The sequence below is a fragment of the Neofelis nebulosa genome, chromosome 6 (assembly GCF_028018385.1).
Source record: "Neofelis nebulosa isolate mNeoNeb1 chromosome 6, mNeoNeb1.pri, whole genome shotgun sequence".
NCBI lineage: Eukaryota > Metazoa > Chordata > Mammalia > Carnivora > Felidae > Neofelis > Neofelis nebulosa.
Genome location: NC_080787.1, coordinates 48,920,613 through 48,939,186, shown reverse-complemented (window position 1 = coordinate 48,939,186; position 18,574 = coordinate 48,920,613).

Genomic DNA, 18,574 nt, shown 5'->3' with positions numbered 1-18,574 from the left:
TCAACAATATCCATTGTAGCCTGCGCCCCTCAGGACAACACTGGCTTTATATACGATTCTTTCCATTGCTTTCTAACTGAGTCGGCTTCAAGGGCAGACAGTGTTACCCCTTTGTTGTGTGTCCTCCAGCATCCTGAACAGTGCTAGGCATGTAGAGGACCCTCAGCATCACTTGTCGAGAAGGAACTCAGAGTTCTCTCGTTCTCAGTACCTTTGAACGCTTCTGATGACAGTAATGTAAATTTACTCCTTTCTGCAGATACCATCACTTGGGTGGGCCCTCTCTAAGGGAGCTTAACTCTGTCTCCTGACCTGTGGCTACTCAAACTTCATACTTTATTGTTGTGGAAACAAGATGATGCCTTCAACCCTTATTATTATGGGTAAAGAGAGTTGCAGTTGACATTACACCTGCTTCTCCAGGAATCTTCCAGGACATCAGTAAGGAGGCAGACCGAACAGATACCCTTGGGGTAATGGTGGAGTATGGGAGAACTGACATACTTGGTCTAAGAACATGCCTCCCTTCTACCTACCTACCCACCCCCATCATCAAGGAGAAAAAGGCAGTTCCAGACACCCACCTTCTCCAACCCTACATGGTGAAAGTCTCCCCCCAATCCCTCCCTTGGGTCCACACTATTCACTTTATCTCTGTTTATGAGAATTGTCTCAAAATCCCCAAACCCCAAGGTCACCTCTCATCTCCCACACTAAAGTTCCATAAGGCTCTGTGTATCCCCCGTTCTGTCCATCTCTGTCACCTCTGCTCTGATCCCAACATCTTTCCACCGTGCTGCCGAGATTCATGACAAGTCATAGAGAATAAATCCTCTCTCTTGTCATTCTCTTCTCCAATGTTTCCTCGCCTTTTCGTTCCAAAACAAACCTGGTCCTCGGGGAGATATCCTGAGGTGCTGCTCCCTGCCGAAAACTCCAGCATTGGCTGCTTCCCCCAGACCTGGAAGGGAGTAAGTGTCCTCCTCGCCCATGCCCCAACCTCCATCGCTGCCTTCTGGCCACTCGCGTCTCTTCAATTCTGAATCTCATGGTCACTGTCATCTATTGATGCCATGTCATCCGTCATTGTTTTCCAAGGATTGGCTCGCTGTCTTGGTCCTAATCCCTAGTAACTTTAATTCACGTGTAGTAGAGAGGTCCTTTCCCTGGGTCACTCCCATGGCAGAGCCTAAGACCTCAGCATCACCATTATTTACAGAGCTGTACAGCCTCAGGTGGGTATCTCTCATCTCTGTCCCCTGATGCTTTGTGTCAACCATCTTCCACCCCATTGACAACTATCATTAATTGATTCTTTTTTTGTCTTTTTGAGAGAGGGAGTGCAAGTGGGAGAGAGGGGCAGAGGGAGAAAGAGAGAGAGAATCCCAAGCAGTCTCTGCACTGTCAGCACAGAGCCCGACGTGGGGCCCAAACCCATGACCTTGGGATCATGACCTGAGCCAAAATCAAGAGTCAGACGCTCAACCAACTGAGCCACCCAGGCACCCCCAATTCACCGATTCTTAAACCTCTTTAGTATTCCTCATCCTCTTGATGGTTTCACTCCCCTCCCTTCCAGGCTGACATGCCACAGTCCATCCTTGACCTACACACTCTGCTCCCTTCTCCATCTCTCCCTTGCTCCCGCGTGCTTGGCAAGCCACAAATTTGATTAGAGCCCACTCACTGCCTTCTCTGCCCTCAACCTCTTTCAGCGTAGGACCATAAAAAGCAAGTAGCCCCTGTATGCTGCCTGGCAGCCAAAAGACACCCCACTCGCTCTCCAAAATGAAAGCGCCGTGCATTCTCTCCTCCCAAATTCCCACACCTTCTTCCCCATCTTCCCTCTCACCCAATGACCTTTCTTCCTCTTCCTCTGAAAAACTTGAGGCAACCGGGAAAGAACTTACATGAAATCCTACCATCCCTGCTGCCCACCCTTCAGCATCTATGGTCAATGATGCTGCCTTTGTACTTGCTATCAGATCTGCTACTATCTGAAGTCAACCCCAATCTCTACATACTGGATCACACCTATGAGAAGTGTTATATTTGCCACCCGCATTGATATTCCCCAAGTGCAAGAAGCTTCTGAGGGAACTCCCAGTGGACGTTTCATAGCATTTTGGCAGACAGGAGATTTTACTATTATTCTTAGTAGAGACAACAGATCGAGGAGAGCCAACACTTGTGTGAGCCTTGCAAGTGACCGTGGGCAGCTGTAGTGGAAAGAACATTTGTTTAGAGTTTAAATGTTAGTGCTGAATCACCTTGGGAAATGTTCCAGAGTCAGAACAACTTGAGCTTGAATCATAATTCTGCCACCAATTGGGAAAATTATGAAATATTTTCCCAATTATGGGAAAATTATGAAATATTTGAAAATTATGAAAATTATGAATATTCCCAATTATGAAATAGTGAAGGTTTTTTTTCAGTGTCATGTACATGATTGCGCTGCCTCGTGTATTTTATGGAATGATGCATTGAATCACATAAAATGTGCCTAGTATGTGTTCCTTTCATGTTGGGTTTCTTTTTCCTGTTTCGATTTTTTCATTTTTTTAATATGGAAAATATTTACGTGGTTTAACTGCTACAAAAAAATTATAATATCATTTCCGCGCTGTGGGAGGCAAAAGAATGCTCACTCCCACACCTGTCACACACACCAGAAGATGTCCATGTCTCAATCCTTGGAAACTGTGAATGTGGCACTTACACGAAGAAAAGGCATTACCCATGTGATTCAACTTTTTTTTTTTTTTTTTTTTTGAGACAGAGAGAGAGCGAGAGCATGTTTGGGAGGGGAGGGGCAGAGAGGGAGAGGGAGAGAGTGCATCTTAACCAGGTTCCATGCCCAGCACAAAGCCATACACAGGGCTCGATCTCACGAATGTGAGATCATGCCCTGAGCCAAAAATCAAGAGTCAGAGGCTTAATGGACTAAACCACCCAGGTGCCTCATGATGAAGGCTTTTGATACAGGGAGATCATCCTGCGCTGTCTGAATGGACCCAAGGTAAACTAAAGGTCTTAAAAGTAAAAACACAAACAAAGAAACAAACAAACAAAAAAAAAAACCTGCAGTCAGAAGGAGGTATGACTACAAGAGAGAAGGTCAAAGTGACTCCATGGGACAAAGACTTAACCCATCCTTGCTGTCTCTGAAGATGAAAGAATGTCTGGGATGTGGGAGCCTTGGGAAGTTGGAAAAGGCAAGGAAACGTATTCTCTCCTAGAGCGCCCAGGAAGGACACAGCTCTGCTGACATCTTGATTTTAGCCCCTGGAAACCCATTTCCGGGGGGAACCTGGAACCAGGACCCTGGCCCCCAGAATTGTAATATAATAAATTTATGTTGTTTTAGGCAATTAAATATGTGGCAAATTTTTATAACAGCTACAGAAAAGGAATACACACGCCTGTTAAATTCAACCCATTCCTCACTGCCACCCCACCTATCAACCGTATTTCCTACTTTCTTCTTTATCTTTCCCATGGATATATTTTTTTAAAAAACAAATATATATGTGTTTACTTTAAGTTTTCCTTCTTCCTTATACAAAGGACACTGAACTATATAGAAACTCTGCCTTTTGTTTTTTTCTCACTTCTATATATTCTTGGGGGCTGTTTTCCCCTGCACAGTTGTCCAGGGAGAGGGTGTGCCGTAGTTCATTCAACCAGCCCTTTATTGATTAACATTTGGGTTGACTCCAATCTTTTGCTAATACAAATGGAGTTTCAATTAATAATTTGGTAGGTATGTTGTCTGATATTTGGGGAAGTGTTTCCGGGCACCTGAGTGGCTCAGTCAGTCGAGCTTCTGACACTTGATTTCAGCTCAGGTCATGATTCTCACAGTTTGTGGATTCAAGCCCTATGTCAGGCTCCATACTGACAGTGAGGAGCCTGCTTGGGATTCTCTCTCCAGCACCCCCCCCCCTCCCTCTCTCTGCCCCTCCTCCACTTGTGTTCTTTCTCTCTCAAAATAAATACACTTCAGAAAAAACATAGTTGAGGAGGTGCTTCATCACACTAAATTCCTCGAAATGGCTCTACAGGGAAAACAGTAAACACACAAGTACTTTTGTCAGATATTGCCTGATCTTCCGCTACATCCAAGTAGAGGTCATACTATTTTTTTATTGCAGCCAGCAATGCGTGAGAGTGCCCATTTCTTTACAGCATCACCAAGAACATGTGTTGTCAAACATTTGTGTGTTTGCCAGTCTGATCTTTGGGAAATGGTATCTTAGTGTAGTTTTAATTTGCATTCCCCTAATTATGAGTGAAGGTAGGGCTCTTTTTCTTATGTTTATGGACCCCAAGTTTCTTTATCTGTAAATTGTCTTTTTTTACATGTTTGTTTACTTATTTTGGGAGAGAAAGAGTGAGAGCATATACAAGCAGGGGAGGGGCAGAGAGAGAGGGAGACAGAGAATCCCAAGCAGGCTCTGTGCTGGGCAAAGAGGCCAACATGGGGCTTGAACTCAGGAACTGTGAGATCATGACCTAAGCCAAAATCAAGAGTCAGATGCTTTCTGAGCCATCCAGGTGCCCTTATAAATTGTCTTCTTAAATATTTATCTCATGTCTTTATTTTTTCTTCCCAATTAAAAAAAAAAAAAAGTCTTTACATATAATGGAAGTTAGCCTTGAACAGAACTATCTTCTATTCAGTGAAGTACAATTTCTTTAATAAATCATGTCCTTTTTATCTACCTTCTTCTGAATCTTTGATGCTCTTTTGTTTCATTAGAGACTTTTGTTCAATCGATTCCTTTTTTCCCTTCACCTCTAGGCATCAGGAGACTTGTCTCACCGCTATGTTTCTGTGTTTCCCCCAGACCAGGGCCTTCCTGAGATTACTGTTCCAAGTCACCTTCCAGACTCTTCCCTTTGGCTGACTCCCATTTCCCATTCTCTGCTCACTGGGCTTCAGGCTAGTTGACCCCTGCCCTTTGGGGTCAAATCCTAGTTGACACAATCTGTCCTCTTCTACCACTGAGACCCACTGCCTGTTGGTCTCTTCTGTGCAAAGCCCTCTTAACCAACCTTTCTAATGCATGCTCTGGAAACGCCTTGCTGTTCTTGAATGAATATTTCCCTAGTGGTACATAAACTGAAGATTTGCAGTACTGTCTCTAATTATGTGATAAATGCGGGGTAAGAGGTGATTTCATTTGGCCTCCTTGTGGATCTGTATGATTTGATGGTGGGAAGGGGATGTGAAAAGACATTGATATTTACACCAGCACAAACAAGACCTCTGTGTGTGTGTGTGTGTGTGTGTGTGTGTATTAAGATCTAAATAAGTGTGAGCAGTTATCATTAATTGTATTAAATAGAAAACACATGGAAATCTGAAGAGTCAGTATGGGGAAACCTGGATTGCTATGGGCAAAAACAAATAAAACTGGATTCCCACCTAACATCATATTGCTCAAGAGTGAACTATAGATCAGAGTTTCTTAACCTTGACACTATTGACAGCTGGGGCCAGGTAATTCTTTGTTGTAGAGGCCATCCTGTACCTCTAGACGCTAGTAGCACGCCCAACTCACACAAATCATGGCCATCAAAATGTCTCCAAGACCTTGTCGAATGTCTCCCATGAGGCAAAATCACACCCAGTGAAGAACCACTCTGATAGGTGGAATAAATGCCTGAAGGTAAAAGAACACCTTTTTGATCTAGAGAGACAAAATAATTTCTTTAAACAAAACTTCAAAAGCACAAACGTAAAGCAGAGCATTCATCAATTTCATAACATCACTCAGGTTACTTTGTTGGCCATTAGACTGTGCGGGGAAAAGAACCAAATCCGAAAGGACCATTTTAGGCAGTTCTTAAACTAACTGAGGTGTCCAAATTCACACAGCAGGCAAATGGTGGAAAGAGGATTCAGTGGTGGAAGCAGGTGTGTTGTCTGACTTCACACAGATCCTCTGCACCTCCACTTGCTCCTGGTTTCTGGAAAGTTAATATAAGGAAGGTCATAGGCTGGTGAAAAGACGAAGAGAATTAAATCTGCTCAAATCCTGAAAGGTTTCCTTAGAATAGGTTAACATGATTAAGTTCAGCCTCAAGACTCAGGGGTCTTTATAAAAGTTATAATAAAATTATAATAAATTATAATAAAAGTTGTAAAAGTTATAAATAATTTGAAAAATTATGATGGAAAGATCTGAGCATAATGTGACCGTGTATTTATACCAGCAGGAAGTGATCCACGGCCAATGGGAAATTGGACTTTTGCAATGACTAGCAGAAAATCAGGTTAGAAGATAAGAGGGTTAAAGCTATGCTTTTGCAGTTGAGTCATATAATCTTTTTTTTTTTTAATTGTTTATTTTTAAGAGAGAGAGCACAAGCAGGGGAGGAGCAGAGAGAGAGAGAGAGAGAAGTAGACAGAGAATCCGAAGCAGGTTCCAGGCTCCAAGCTGTCAGCCCAGATCCCAACACTGGGCTTGAACTCACACACCGTGAGATCATGACCTGAGCTGAAGTCGGATGCTTAACCGACTGAGCCACCCAGGCGCCCCTGTAGTTGAATCGTGTAAAAATGGCATGAGGGAAGCAGCTCTTGGGACCATCTGAAAAGGGCCCACTATCCGAGATATAGGTCCTGCTCAAATGCCACAGCTACCAACATACCTCTCCAGCCTATAGGGACCTTCACGGAGCCTCAGCCAAAGACCTGCATGCCCTGTGGGAGGGTGGATTTGCCCTCCATCATCCTCTGCTCTGCATGCCCCACTACCTTGCACTTTCCTTGTTGTAGTAAAAAACACACCTCATAAAATTTATTATCTTTTACCATTTTAATTTTTAACTAAGATTTTATTTATTTTTTTATTATTTAAATTATTTTAATGTTTATTTATTTATTTTTGAGAAAGAGCACAAGTGGGGAAGGGACAGGCAGGGAGAAGGAAACAGAGAATCCTAAGCAGACTCCAGGCTTTGAGCTGTCAGCATAGAGCCCAATGCGGATTTCGAACCCACAAACTGTGAGATCATGACCTGAGCTGAAGTCGCCTGCCTAAGTGACTGGGCCACCCAGGTGCCCCTAAGATTTTTTTTCTTCATGTTTATTTATTTTGAGATAGAGACAGCATGAGTTGGGGAGGGGCAGAGAGAGAGGGAGAGAGAGAATCCCAAGCAGACTCCACACTGTCAGCACAGAGCTGGATATGGGGCTCAAACTCATGAAACCATGAGATCATGACCTGTCTGAAACCAAGAGTCAAAGGCTTACCTGACTGAGCCACCCAGGTGCCACATCTTAACCATTTTTAAATGTACAGTTCAGCAGGGTGAAGCATATTTACATTATTGTGAAACAAATCTCCAGAACTTTCTCATCTTGCAAAACTGAAACGCCATGCCCGTTAAATAACTTCCTTTTCCCCTTCCCCCTAGCCCTGATGGGTGCTTTCAATTCTTTTCACATTCCCAGTAACACTAATGTTTCTGGGCGTTTTTAACAGGAGCCACCCTAACAGGGTGGTTTTTAACTCAGCCGTGCATGCTAATATGGGTCCAGATTTTCCCTATAAGAAAGGTTAAGGAGTGCTTTCGGGTGGAAACAATGCTATATTTTCACCATATTTTATATGAGTTTGGAAAAGTGTTAGTTGTCTATAACTAATATCGGGAGAGTCAAGGTCTGATAGACTTCATGGAGTAAGGTTTGAGTGAGAGAAAATTACCCCCAGCCATCTGCTGGCCCCATCACTGGCTAATGCTTCCTAGGAAGGTCTCAATAGGCTGCCTATTTTCTGTCACATGTCCTTGCAATAAAATGCAAGTTGAGGTCCTTTTGTCACTGTATTATTTGGCAATCCAATGAATCATTTCAACCTTTTTAAAATCATTTGACCAGAAACCACAGCTTAGTGCCACGCTTGGAGCACAGCACTTGTATTCTCTTTAGGAAATAGCTATAAGCTGAGGTCATTTCAAATCATTTACTGCAAGATTTCAGCCACCAGGTGGCACCTAAGTGTTTTATTTTTTTTAATTTATTAAAATCCATTTTCTGCATTGTTGGTTTGCCACATTTTAAACTCATTTACATTCATTCATGACTATACAGTCATTATATAGTCATTATTTATGATTATATGGTTACAGCTACCATATTAGTTTTTTATTGTTGCTATAACAAATTACTACACATTAACTGGCTTAAAACAATACAATGCATTATCTTACAGTTCTGCAGGTCGGAAGTCAAAAATGGGTCTCACTGCGTTAAAATCAAAGTATCAGTGGGCTGCATTCCTTCTGGAGGCTCTAAGAGAGAATTCATTTCCTTGCCTTTTCCAGCTTTTAGAGGCTGCCTATACTCTTTGGCTTGCAGCCCCTTTTTCCATCTTCAAAGCCAGCAGTCAAGAATCTTCAGATCTCTGATTCTGACCTCCCCCTTCCACTTATGGGAACCCTTGTGAGGATCTGGATATTCCACCTGGATAATGCAAGATAATCTTCTTAGCTCACCTGGATTAGCAAATTTCATTCCATCTGCAACCTTAATTCCCCCTTGCCAGGTAACCTAACATAATCTCAGGTTTCAGGAAACAGAACATAGATCTCTTCAGGGTCCTTATTCTGCCTACCACAGTTAACATATGTTCTGAAATTTCTTTTTTTTTTTTTATTTTTTTTAATGTTTATTTATTTTTGAGACAGAGAGAGAGCATGAATGGGGAAGGGTCAGAGAGAGGGGGAGACACAGAATCCAAAGCAGGCTCCAGGCTCCGAGCTGTCAGCACAGAGCCCGATGCGGGGCTCGAACTCACAGATCATGAGATCATGACCTGAGCTGAAGTTGGACGCTTAACCGACGGAGCCACCCAGGTGCCCCATATGTTCTGAAATTTCTAATATGCCTTCATTTTTCATATTTTGCCCTGTCATGCTCAAGTCAAACAGTATGGTCCACATCTTTTCTGGAGTATTCAGAGGATCAATGGATAAATGAATGGGTGGATGGATGGATGGATGGATGGACAGATGGATAGATGGATGGATGCTTGGAAGGACATGCAGACAAATGTAAGACAAGTGTAGTCAATGTTTTTTACACACACAAACGCCTTTTAACTTCATGACCTGTCCCCTATCTCATTTGGACTTACAGACATGAATCATTACCATGGAGTCAAACATCAAATTCTTAGCTTTCAGTTGTGAAAAACCTAGTCTGTGGATAAAACCAAAAGATTTAAAATAGTACATGAAGAATTTATTTTCCAATTTCAAAATGGGTTTATTCCATCCACAGAGTAAATTAGGATTCTTCTGGGCCTGAGAGAGAGAAGAGATGGAGAAGAAGGAAAGTCATTCATTCTTATAAGATGTCTGAGTCCTAGGCCCTGAGGTTAAGTCCTAGATTGACAGTGTGGAAGAAATCAAATGATAAGTTTGGGGGGTTCAAGAAAAGAAATACTTTGTCTATCGTCCCACCTGAAATCTTGGAAATTGAAGACTCACAAACATTCCCTCTGCTATCCTGGCAGACAGTGTGGAGAAGACATGGCTATGAAGTTGTCAGAAGGGAGGGATAAGGCAACCTCTCTATGTTTCCCATGACTTCAGAGAGTCATGGGACAATAACTAAATCCTCTGCACACAACTGAGGAAAGGGCATGGAAATTAGAAGAAGGAGAAGAGGAGAAAGAAAGTGGGACAAGCCATATGGCCAAGAACCAGATATATTCACAGAAGTCTCAGCAGATGCCAGCATGGAGGATGACTTATGCCCAAGGACCAGATGGTACACAATAGAAGCCAATATATGATACAGCATGCCTAAGAGTTCAAGGTTTTCTTTCCATTGATGTATGAAGCTGATGGAAGTTTCTAGAACTTAAATGCAATCTCAGGAAGATAGGAATGGGGATGGGATAAGGAGAATATATCCTGAACTGATTGAAATTGGCCTAGAGGGAATAGTTTACCTTAAATGGATATACATATATAAATATGGTTTATATGAAATATAAACTATATACAAATCATGTGTAATATATAATAACATATATTTTTACTTAAGATGAGGCAATGCCCAAAAGGAAGATTAAATTGTGATTTTAAAAAAAGCTACTTCTGGTGCAGTTGAGTACGTGGGTTGAAACTATATGTCTATTAGATGTGAATATATATTAGATAGGTAGACAAACATAACTATCAAGTCATACATCTCAATTTTTTTGTTCAAAATTATGCAATCACATTGGCATGCTAAGTGAAAAATGATGTACTGGAAAAACTTTGTACTAGTTAAAAAAAACCTGACTTTTGATCCTCAGTCACTATCCCCAGCCTTCTTTCTGTAGCCCTTACCCTCTTCTTCACTGAAAGAAATAATGATGTTTTTTTCCATATTTCTACTGGTCAATAAACATCAGCCATGAAGTCAAGAAGTTACTTTGAGGAGTACATATCTAATGTCCATAAACCTGAAGATTTGAAGTATTCAGCCTTATACTCTATGAGTCTTAATCTTATATATTTCCACTATTGCCCCCACTAATACTTACCCAGGTTTATTTTTTCTTTAATTTTTTTTTATGTTTATTTATTTCTGAGACAGAGACAGAGCACGAGTGGGGGAGGGGCAGAAAGAGAAGGAGACACAGAATCAGAAACAGGCTCCAGGCTCCAAGCTGTCAGCACAGAGCCCGATGCAGGGCTCAAACTCAAAAACTGTGAGATCATGACCTGAGCCGAAGTGGGTCGCTCAACCGACTGAGCCACCCAGGCACCCCACTTACCCAGGTTTAAAAAGAAAACAACAGGAGCACCTGGGTGTCTCAGTTGGTTACGCATCCAACTCTTGATTTCTGCTCAGGTCGTGATCTCATGGTTCGTGAGATCAAGCCCCGCATGGGGACACTGTCAGTGTGGAGCCTGCTTGGAATTCTCTCTTCCCCTCTCTTTCTGTCCCTCCCCCACTTGCTTGTGCTCTCTTTCTCTCTCTCACACAAAATAAATAAATAAATACACTTTTTTAAAAAAGGAAGAAAAAACTAAAAAGTGAATATCAGGATTGCCATATAGAGTAAGGCATCAGCATTAATGCTCAACTAAAGACAATCTCAAGGAGAGTATTTACTAAGATAAATGATAGTGTGCCTTTCTCTGAAATGGGGGCTGGGTGCTACTTTGTAAGACCCCAGAAATTCTGACCTCTCCAGCCTAGTAACAAAGTGAGCGTTGGATTTACCCAAAGTTAACCGTTACTTGATTCTGTAGCCCCTATGGGAACTATATAGGCCTCATAGCAGCATAGAGGGGACACTAAGGAGGTTCTCAAGGTATTATGGCAGTGTTGACTGCAAAAAAGAGAAGGCTTGAGAAAGCTTTTTAACAAATGCAGTCTCTCTCTCTCTCTCTCTCTCTCTCTCTCTTTCTCTCTGTCTCCCTCCCTCCCAGGACCCTCCTTCCCTTCTTCTCTCTCAAGCTTCTGAGATGTTGTCTGTGCATAAAGGAATAAAAAATAAACACAAACTGGTGCTAACAAGTCTTCTGTGACCTATGCAGAATAGAACGAAACCCTTACTAATAAATGAGTCATAGATAGAAGCTCTCCTATAGCTACACGGATCCAACTCTTAGCAACTCTGGATGCCACCCACTCCTAAGGCTGGCTGACATCAGAGTGTAGGCCGCATAAGGGCCACTACTGAACAAGACTCAGTTCTAATAAGGTAAAGACAACAGAAACTTGTGAAATCAGTCAAAGTGTACCCTATGACACCCTAACTATGCTTCATTTATTCAGATAATGAAATAATACGAAAACAGTAGGGCAAGAAAAAGAAATAAAAGATATAAGTATTAGAAAAGAGGGAGGCTGTCTTTATTTGCATATAACTAGATTGCATACGCAGAAAATTTTAGAAAAAATCTAAAGATAAGCCATTCGAATATGTGAATACATTCAGCAAGGATTCTGGATATAAGAGTAATAAATCTTTTTCAATTCTTTCAACTTCAATTTTTCAAAAAGATGCAAGATGCCTACACAGAATATTATAAAACATGTAGAGAATTTAAAGAAGACCCATGGGAGCTCCTGGGTGGCTCAGTCGGTTGAGCATCCTACTCTTGATTTCAGCTCAGGTCACGATCTCATGGTTCATGGGTGCAAGCCCCACATCGGGCTCTGCACTGACAGTGCAGAACCTGCTTGGGATTCTGTCTCCTTCTCTCTCTGTCCCTCCACTGCTCTCTAGCTCTCTCTCAAAATAAATAAATAAATAAATAAATAAATAAATAAATAAATAAAATATTAAAAAAAAAAAACTATAAAGAAGATCCATGGACCAAAAGCCTAACATGGGAGGATGAACTCCGCTAATGAGTTAGAAAGCACCATCTTGCAGAGCCACTAAGTCTCTCCCAGGTCAATGGAAGTCCAACCAGAAGTCAGTCGGTTGTTTCCGTGTGAATCAACACACCGTACTTAGACCTGTGGTCGCACAAGATGAGGGTTACTAGTACGGCAAAGTCATGCTGACCTGGGCTCTAAACCCAGCTCCACCCCTTCCTGCCTGTGTGATCCGGACCAAGTTACTTAGCCTAGCTGAACCTTACCTTCCAAATCTATAAAGTGGAGACAACGTCTCCCTCGTAGGGTTTCGAGAATAAAATGGGCCAATGTAGATAACATCTTTTGCAGAGTTATCCACTATTAATATATTCTAGTGAATTATCTCTTTCCTTTAGTATGCGATAAGCTCCTTGCAGGTGGAGACTGGGTTTGTTTTTTTTCCCCGCAATCATAAACACAGTGGAGATGCTCAGCAAGAGTTAAAGTAATAAATGTATTTGGAAATATTGAAATGGGAAATAGATGGCACTTCGAGCAAATACTGGGCAAGAAGGCGTTCCTGTGGAAGGTCAAGGAGGTTTCTGGGTAATGGGCAGAATTAGTGGTAAAGAACATCTGGAAACAGACATTGGCTATGGTCAGGGAGGAGCTAGAGGAAAAGAGAAGGTTGGAGAAGGTTTGGAACTAGGTGGAGACCCAGCTTTATGCGGGCCTAAGTTCAGAGAAGTCTATCAACACAGGGCACAGGCTTGTTATTAGGCCTGCTACACTGTGGAAAGTAGGTCTCAGGAGAAATGTGGACCCCAGGTGCCACGACTGGGGCACATGGTCAAAAACAAAACAAAACAAAAAGACCTGTTTAGTTACTATTGAATCAGCTTGTTCACACAAGGCTTCTTTCCTCTGGATTAAGAACAAAATCAGTCCTAAAGCCTAAAGCCTGTCTGATCCTAAATTTTAAGATCAGGGGACCACAGCTAGGAGAAAACACCAAAGTCCAAGTAGGTCCATCATGTACCGGAGAGCCTTGTTACCAACACTGATTAAGACATAAAATAATAGGGTCTTCTTCTGTTTTTCAAAAAAATCTATTGGGGAGAACTTGTTATTTTTAAGAACTTCTCTACCGAGCTCCGTTCTGGGACAGGGCTAGAAAGCAATAGCAGCTTGTGAGGTGGTAGGGATAAGGATTAGAAGGAAGAAAAAACTCTTTCTTGCAGTATTCTGAGACCTCAGTAGAGAAAGCTAATGGCGAAGGATAGGAAACAAAGCTGGGCTGGACCCACAGGGAGTGAGCAGTCATCAGATTCCCAGAGTTCACAGGGGCTGGGTAACAGGTGCTTGACCTGGACGGTGAGCCCTAAGGAGTCTAGGATACTACAGGGGGCAGCAGCCAAACATGCCTGGCAAGGACGATCGATCCCAAGTGGCTGACCAATGAAGCAGGGCTCCAGCCAGGACAGAGGAACTGTCCAGAGAGGAAGTCAGGGCTCTGGTCCTGCAAGGTGGACAAGAGAGTAGGGAACAGTCACGGCACGACAGATGTTCGGTAAACCTGACACCGCTGATCTAGGGGATAAAGGAAATAGAACAGGCTAAGACCCTCAGGACTCAGGACTCATCCTTGGCATACCTAACCCAGACTGATAGCTGCAAGTCCCATGCCCTAAGCCCCAGAGTGCATGATTCTCCGAGCGTGCTTTCCAAAATGGTTGGACTTAGCTTAGACGTGGGCACAACTGAACTGAGAAGTAAAAGGTTTCAGTATCATAGCGACAGAGGCTGGAAGGCTGGGGCTGGAGTGGAGATCCTCTACAGACGGCGCAGGTCAGAGGTGGCCCCACTGACCCCAGTGGTAGCAGAAGTAAGGAACCTGGAGCCTGCAGCTTGGGCCACCGTTCCAAGGTTGAAAGGCAAATATTTGCTTATATTTGAGGCGCTTGTCTCCGAGTTCCTTTTAGGCATTGAGAGTCAAGATTAGAGGGGAAAGAAACCAAAGACCTGCGGCCTTGGGCCAGAAAAACAAAAGGTGTCTTGAGGCTCCCAGTAACATGGTCCAGCCCACTTCCCGGGTCTGGCTTCCCTGTGGGAATATTATTGGCCATTGAAGTTCTTGTGAGGAAGGGCGCTTGGGTGGCTCAGTCAGTTGGGCGTCCGACTTCGGCTCAGGTCATGATCTCGCGGTTTGTGAGTTCGAGCCCCGTGTCGGGCTCTGTGCTGACAGCTCGGAGCCTGGAGCCTGCTTTGGATTCTGTCTCTCCCTCTCTCTCTGGCCCTCCCCTGCTCACATTCTGTATCTCTCTCTCCCTCTCTCGCTCTCTCTCTCTCTCAAAAGTAAGTAAACATTAAAAAAAATATTAAAAAAAAAGAAGTGCTCATGAGGAAAAGAAATAGCCAAAGCATTCCCCTTGCTTCTGAGCCTCTGACAATAGTCGGTCAAAGAAATGGAGATTTGGGATCACAGCCAACCTTCTTTCCTCTTTGTCCACAGTGACAGGTGAGGAAACAGATGAACAGGAAGGTTGACTTTTCTTAGGTCCCATGCTTCATAGCACACGGGTGCTCTCAAGAGTTCATAGCAGGTTTGAGAGCCTGAGTTTTTCCTTGTTTGTCTTTAGTATATAGTTGCTCTAAAAATCAAGAAAAGCACTAGACTGCTTTCAAAGCGGCCTCACTCCTCGGGTAAGCAACCACATCCCAAAACACGTTGGGTGGCCACACTCAAGGTCAGGAGCCAGGCTTCCATGTTACAGGGTCCTAGAGCAGCCTGCAAGGTCATTGACTGGCAGCTCTCTAATTATGGCTGAGGAACTTGAAATGTGTGGATCCCAGGTGACTTTGGCTGCCGTGGGCTTATTAAGAAAAAGTGACACTTCCTTTCAGAAGGCATGACATATCATTAAATGTTAAAAAATTTTCCCCATTCATTCCCTCAGTCTACCTTGCGGAAGGCTCACACCGGCAAATACTTCAACTTCCTCTTCACAAAGAACAGCATTTGTGCATCAGTAACAATAGGAGACCGTATGTGATGTCATTGGTCACATGTCCAGGAACACAGCCGCTGAGACGGACGTTCGCTTGCATGAAATTTATTGGGGAACGTTCACAAAAACACCCATGAGGGACTAAGGGGAGCTAGAGAGGGCAGAGAGAGGATCAAACTGTGGTGCAGTCACAACAGAGGCCTCCGCTGATCCCACAGGAAGTCTGGAGGTAGGCAGCCCTTCAAAACGTTCCCAGTTTAGGCAAGGGGGCTGGGCCATGCAGCATCACTCAGTCTTTAGATGCAAGCGGATTCCTGCATGACCTCCGGGGAGGCAGGGCACCCTTTGCAGGGCACCGTGAGAGAGGAACCTGGCTTCGAGCCATCAGCCAGCAACACGCCTGGCGGCTAGAGGAGCAAGTGTCTCTCTCAGTCCTGAAGGGAGAGTCCCAGCGGTGCACCGCGGCATCCACGACAAATGCTCCCTTCAAGAAGGTACATGGACGACCCCTTTTCACAGCCAACCTTTTGCAGAATGGCCTCACATAGCCTTGGTCTATACCCACTCCACTAGCTGCTCTGATACTCTTCCCCAAATATTAGGATTAGATTTGTCTTAAGTAAAATCTGCCCCATTGTTGGCACTTTGTTATATTAATACTTCATTCTCCGTATGACACTATAACGATGGATACATCTCATTGACCATAGGTCCAAACCCATAGAATGTACAACACCAAGAGTGAACTTTAATGCAAGCTGTGAGCTTGGGGTGATTATGATGTGTCAATGTAAGTTCATCCGTTGTCACAAGTGTAGTTCTCAGGTTGGGGATGTCAGTAATGGGAGAGGCTGGCCATGAGTGGAGACCAGCGTGTATGTGGGAAATCTCCATACCTTTCTCTCAATTTTGCTGTGAATTTAAAGTTGCTCTAAAAAATTATCTTTTTTTTTTTTTTTTTAATCTCTGGGCATGTGTATTAGTTTGCTAGGCGTGCCATGATACAATATCACAATATATATGAGGCTTAAACAACAGAAATTTATTTTTTTCACTATTCTGGGGACTAGAAGTTTGGGATTAGGGTGTGGCAGGGTCCGTTTCTTCTGAGGCTTCTCTCCGTGACTGGCAGTGGCCGCCTTCTCTCTACATGTTCCCTTGGTCTTGCCTCTGTACTGATCGGTGTCCTAATGGTTTCTTCTCATAGGGACACCAGTCGTGTTCGTTTGGGCCCACCTTTATGACCTCATTTTAACATAACCATCTCTAAAAAGGCCCTATCTCCAAGCACGGTCACAAACTGAGGAACTGGGGGTTAGGACCTCAACGTAAGAATTTTTAGGGGTGGGGCGCCTGGGTGGCTCAGTTGGTGAAGCGTCCAACTTGAACCCAGGTCATGATCTCACGGTCCGTGAGTTCAAGCCCCACGCCGGGCTCTGTGCTGACGGCTCAGAGCCTGGAGCCTGCTTCGGATTCTGTGTCTCCCTCTCTCTCTGCACCTCCCCTGCTCATGCTCCATCGCTCAAAAAATAAACGAACATTTTAAAAAATGTTTAAAAAAAAAGAATTTTGAGGGGACGCAACTGGCCCAATAACAGCATGTGGGAAGGGCTCATACTTTTACTACCATCCTGTAGCTAGAGAAACTGAGCCTAGGCTATCGATAGCTCTGCACACAGCTCATGTTACCCATGAACTTCTTAACTGTAATGAAGTGTAAAGCCGCCTCTCCCTGAAGAACCCTCAGTGCATTCATTAGTTTTAGCACATGGAGTGCCCTTACCGCTAATCTTCCACAAAGCTCGCTTTGAATTGTGGAATTAAGTGACTAAAATCATTCAAGAATGGAATTTATCTGGGTGGCTCAGCTGGTTGAACTTCCGACTTTGGCTCAGGTCATGATCTCATGGTTCCTGAGTTAGAGCCCCATGTCGGGCTTCCTGCTGTCAGCACAGAGGCTGCTTCAGATCCTCTGTACCCCCCCACCCCTCCCCCACTCATGCTTGCTCTCTCTGAAAAATGAATACAACATTTATAAAAATTTTAAAACAAGTGGAATTTATCTTCTCCATTACTCTGAAAATTATTGATAGCCATAATCCTTCACTCTCTTGCACCGGGCTCCAGATCTAATTTTGATTTTTGTTCCTGAAGCAGATCACTTGCTCTGAAACCCTGCCCCATTCTTATCCTATGACTGGGCCAACCCACTAGAAAGACGTTTGAAGCTCTCTTCCAGCTCTTGCTCTCGAGTCCAGTGAAAATCCTAGCATACAAGCCCTTGATTCCACTTCTCCAGTCCACACCCCCACCCCACCTGCTACACAAAGCCAAAAGCACCTTTGGAGAAAAGGCAATGTACTCACACTTCCATCCCCAGATGAATAGAAGGATGGGGAAAGGGAACTAACTTTTCTGAAGTTCAAGTCTCCCATCTGTTAAGACACTGAGGAAGGTACTTTCACAGACATCACCTTCTTCGCTGTCCACGATACCATAAGGTATAGTTTAGATTACCACGGCTTTAAGGATAAGCATTTTATGGAGACCCCTGAAGGCTAAATAACCTGCCCATGTCACCCCTTAGATGTAGAAAGGACAGAATTGAAACATACATCTGGTTGTCTTCAACACCTGTCTTCTTTCCACTGGTCTACTCTGCATATGTGTAAAGGGCATCCCAGAGCCCCAGTCCACACCTATTCTATCCAAAACTCCCCAGGCCAAAGGCTGAGATATTTACAGTCCTTACTCCCTGAAGGTCACAGCCCATGCCTGTGTCTGAACAAAGGTTCTATCCACTGTCTTAAAACATCTTCTGTACCTTGATTGTTTCCTGTTTAATGAGTTTCAACATCCTTCGTGTGTTTTATCAGCTAAAATCTTTCCTGTGCTGGCTTCTCAGGTCCTGCCCTCAGAGCTCTTTAATCTTAGCAAGTCCCCTCCCATGGGAAGTTAAGGCAAAGGGACAGGATATGAGTTCCATTCTCTGGCTGCTCCTTTTAGTGCCACTCCTTGACCGACTATGTCCCAGAGATTCTGTATCTCTCTGGAAACCAAGGCCCCAGTCCCTAAACAGATTGCTACCTTTTGAGGAGCTGGGATGGCAAAGCAAACACCAAATAAAAGCCACCCCTTCTGTTTGTCATGCAAACTTTCAGGCACACTTCTAAATGAAATGAATGGGATATGGGAAGGTGGGAAGAGATGATAAAATATCACCCGGCCACATAAT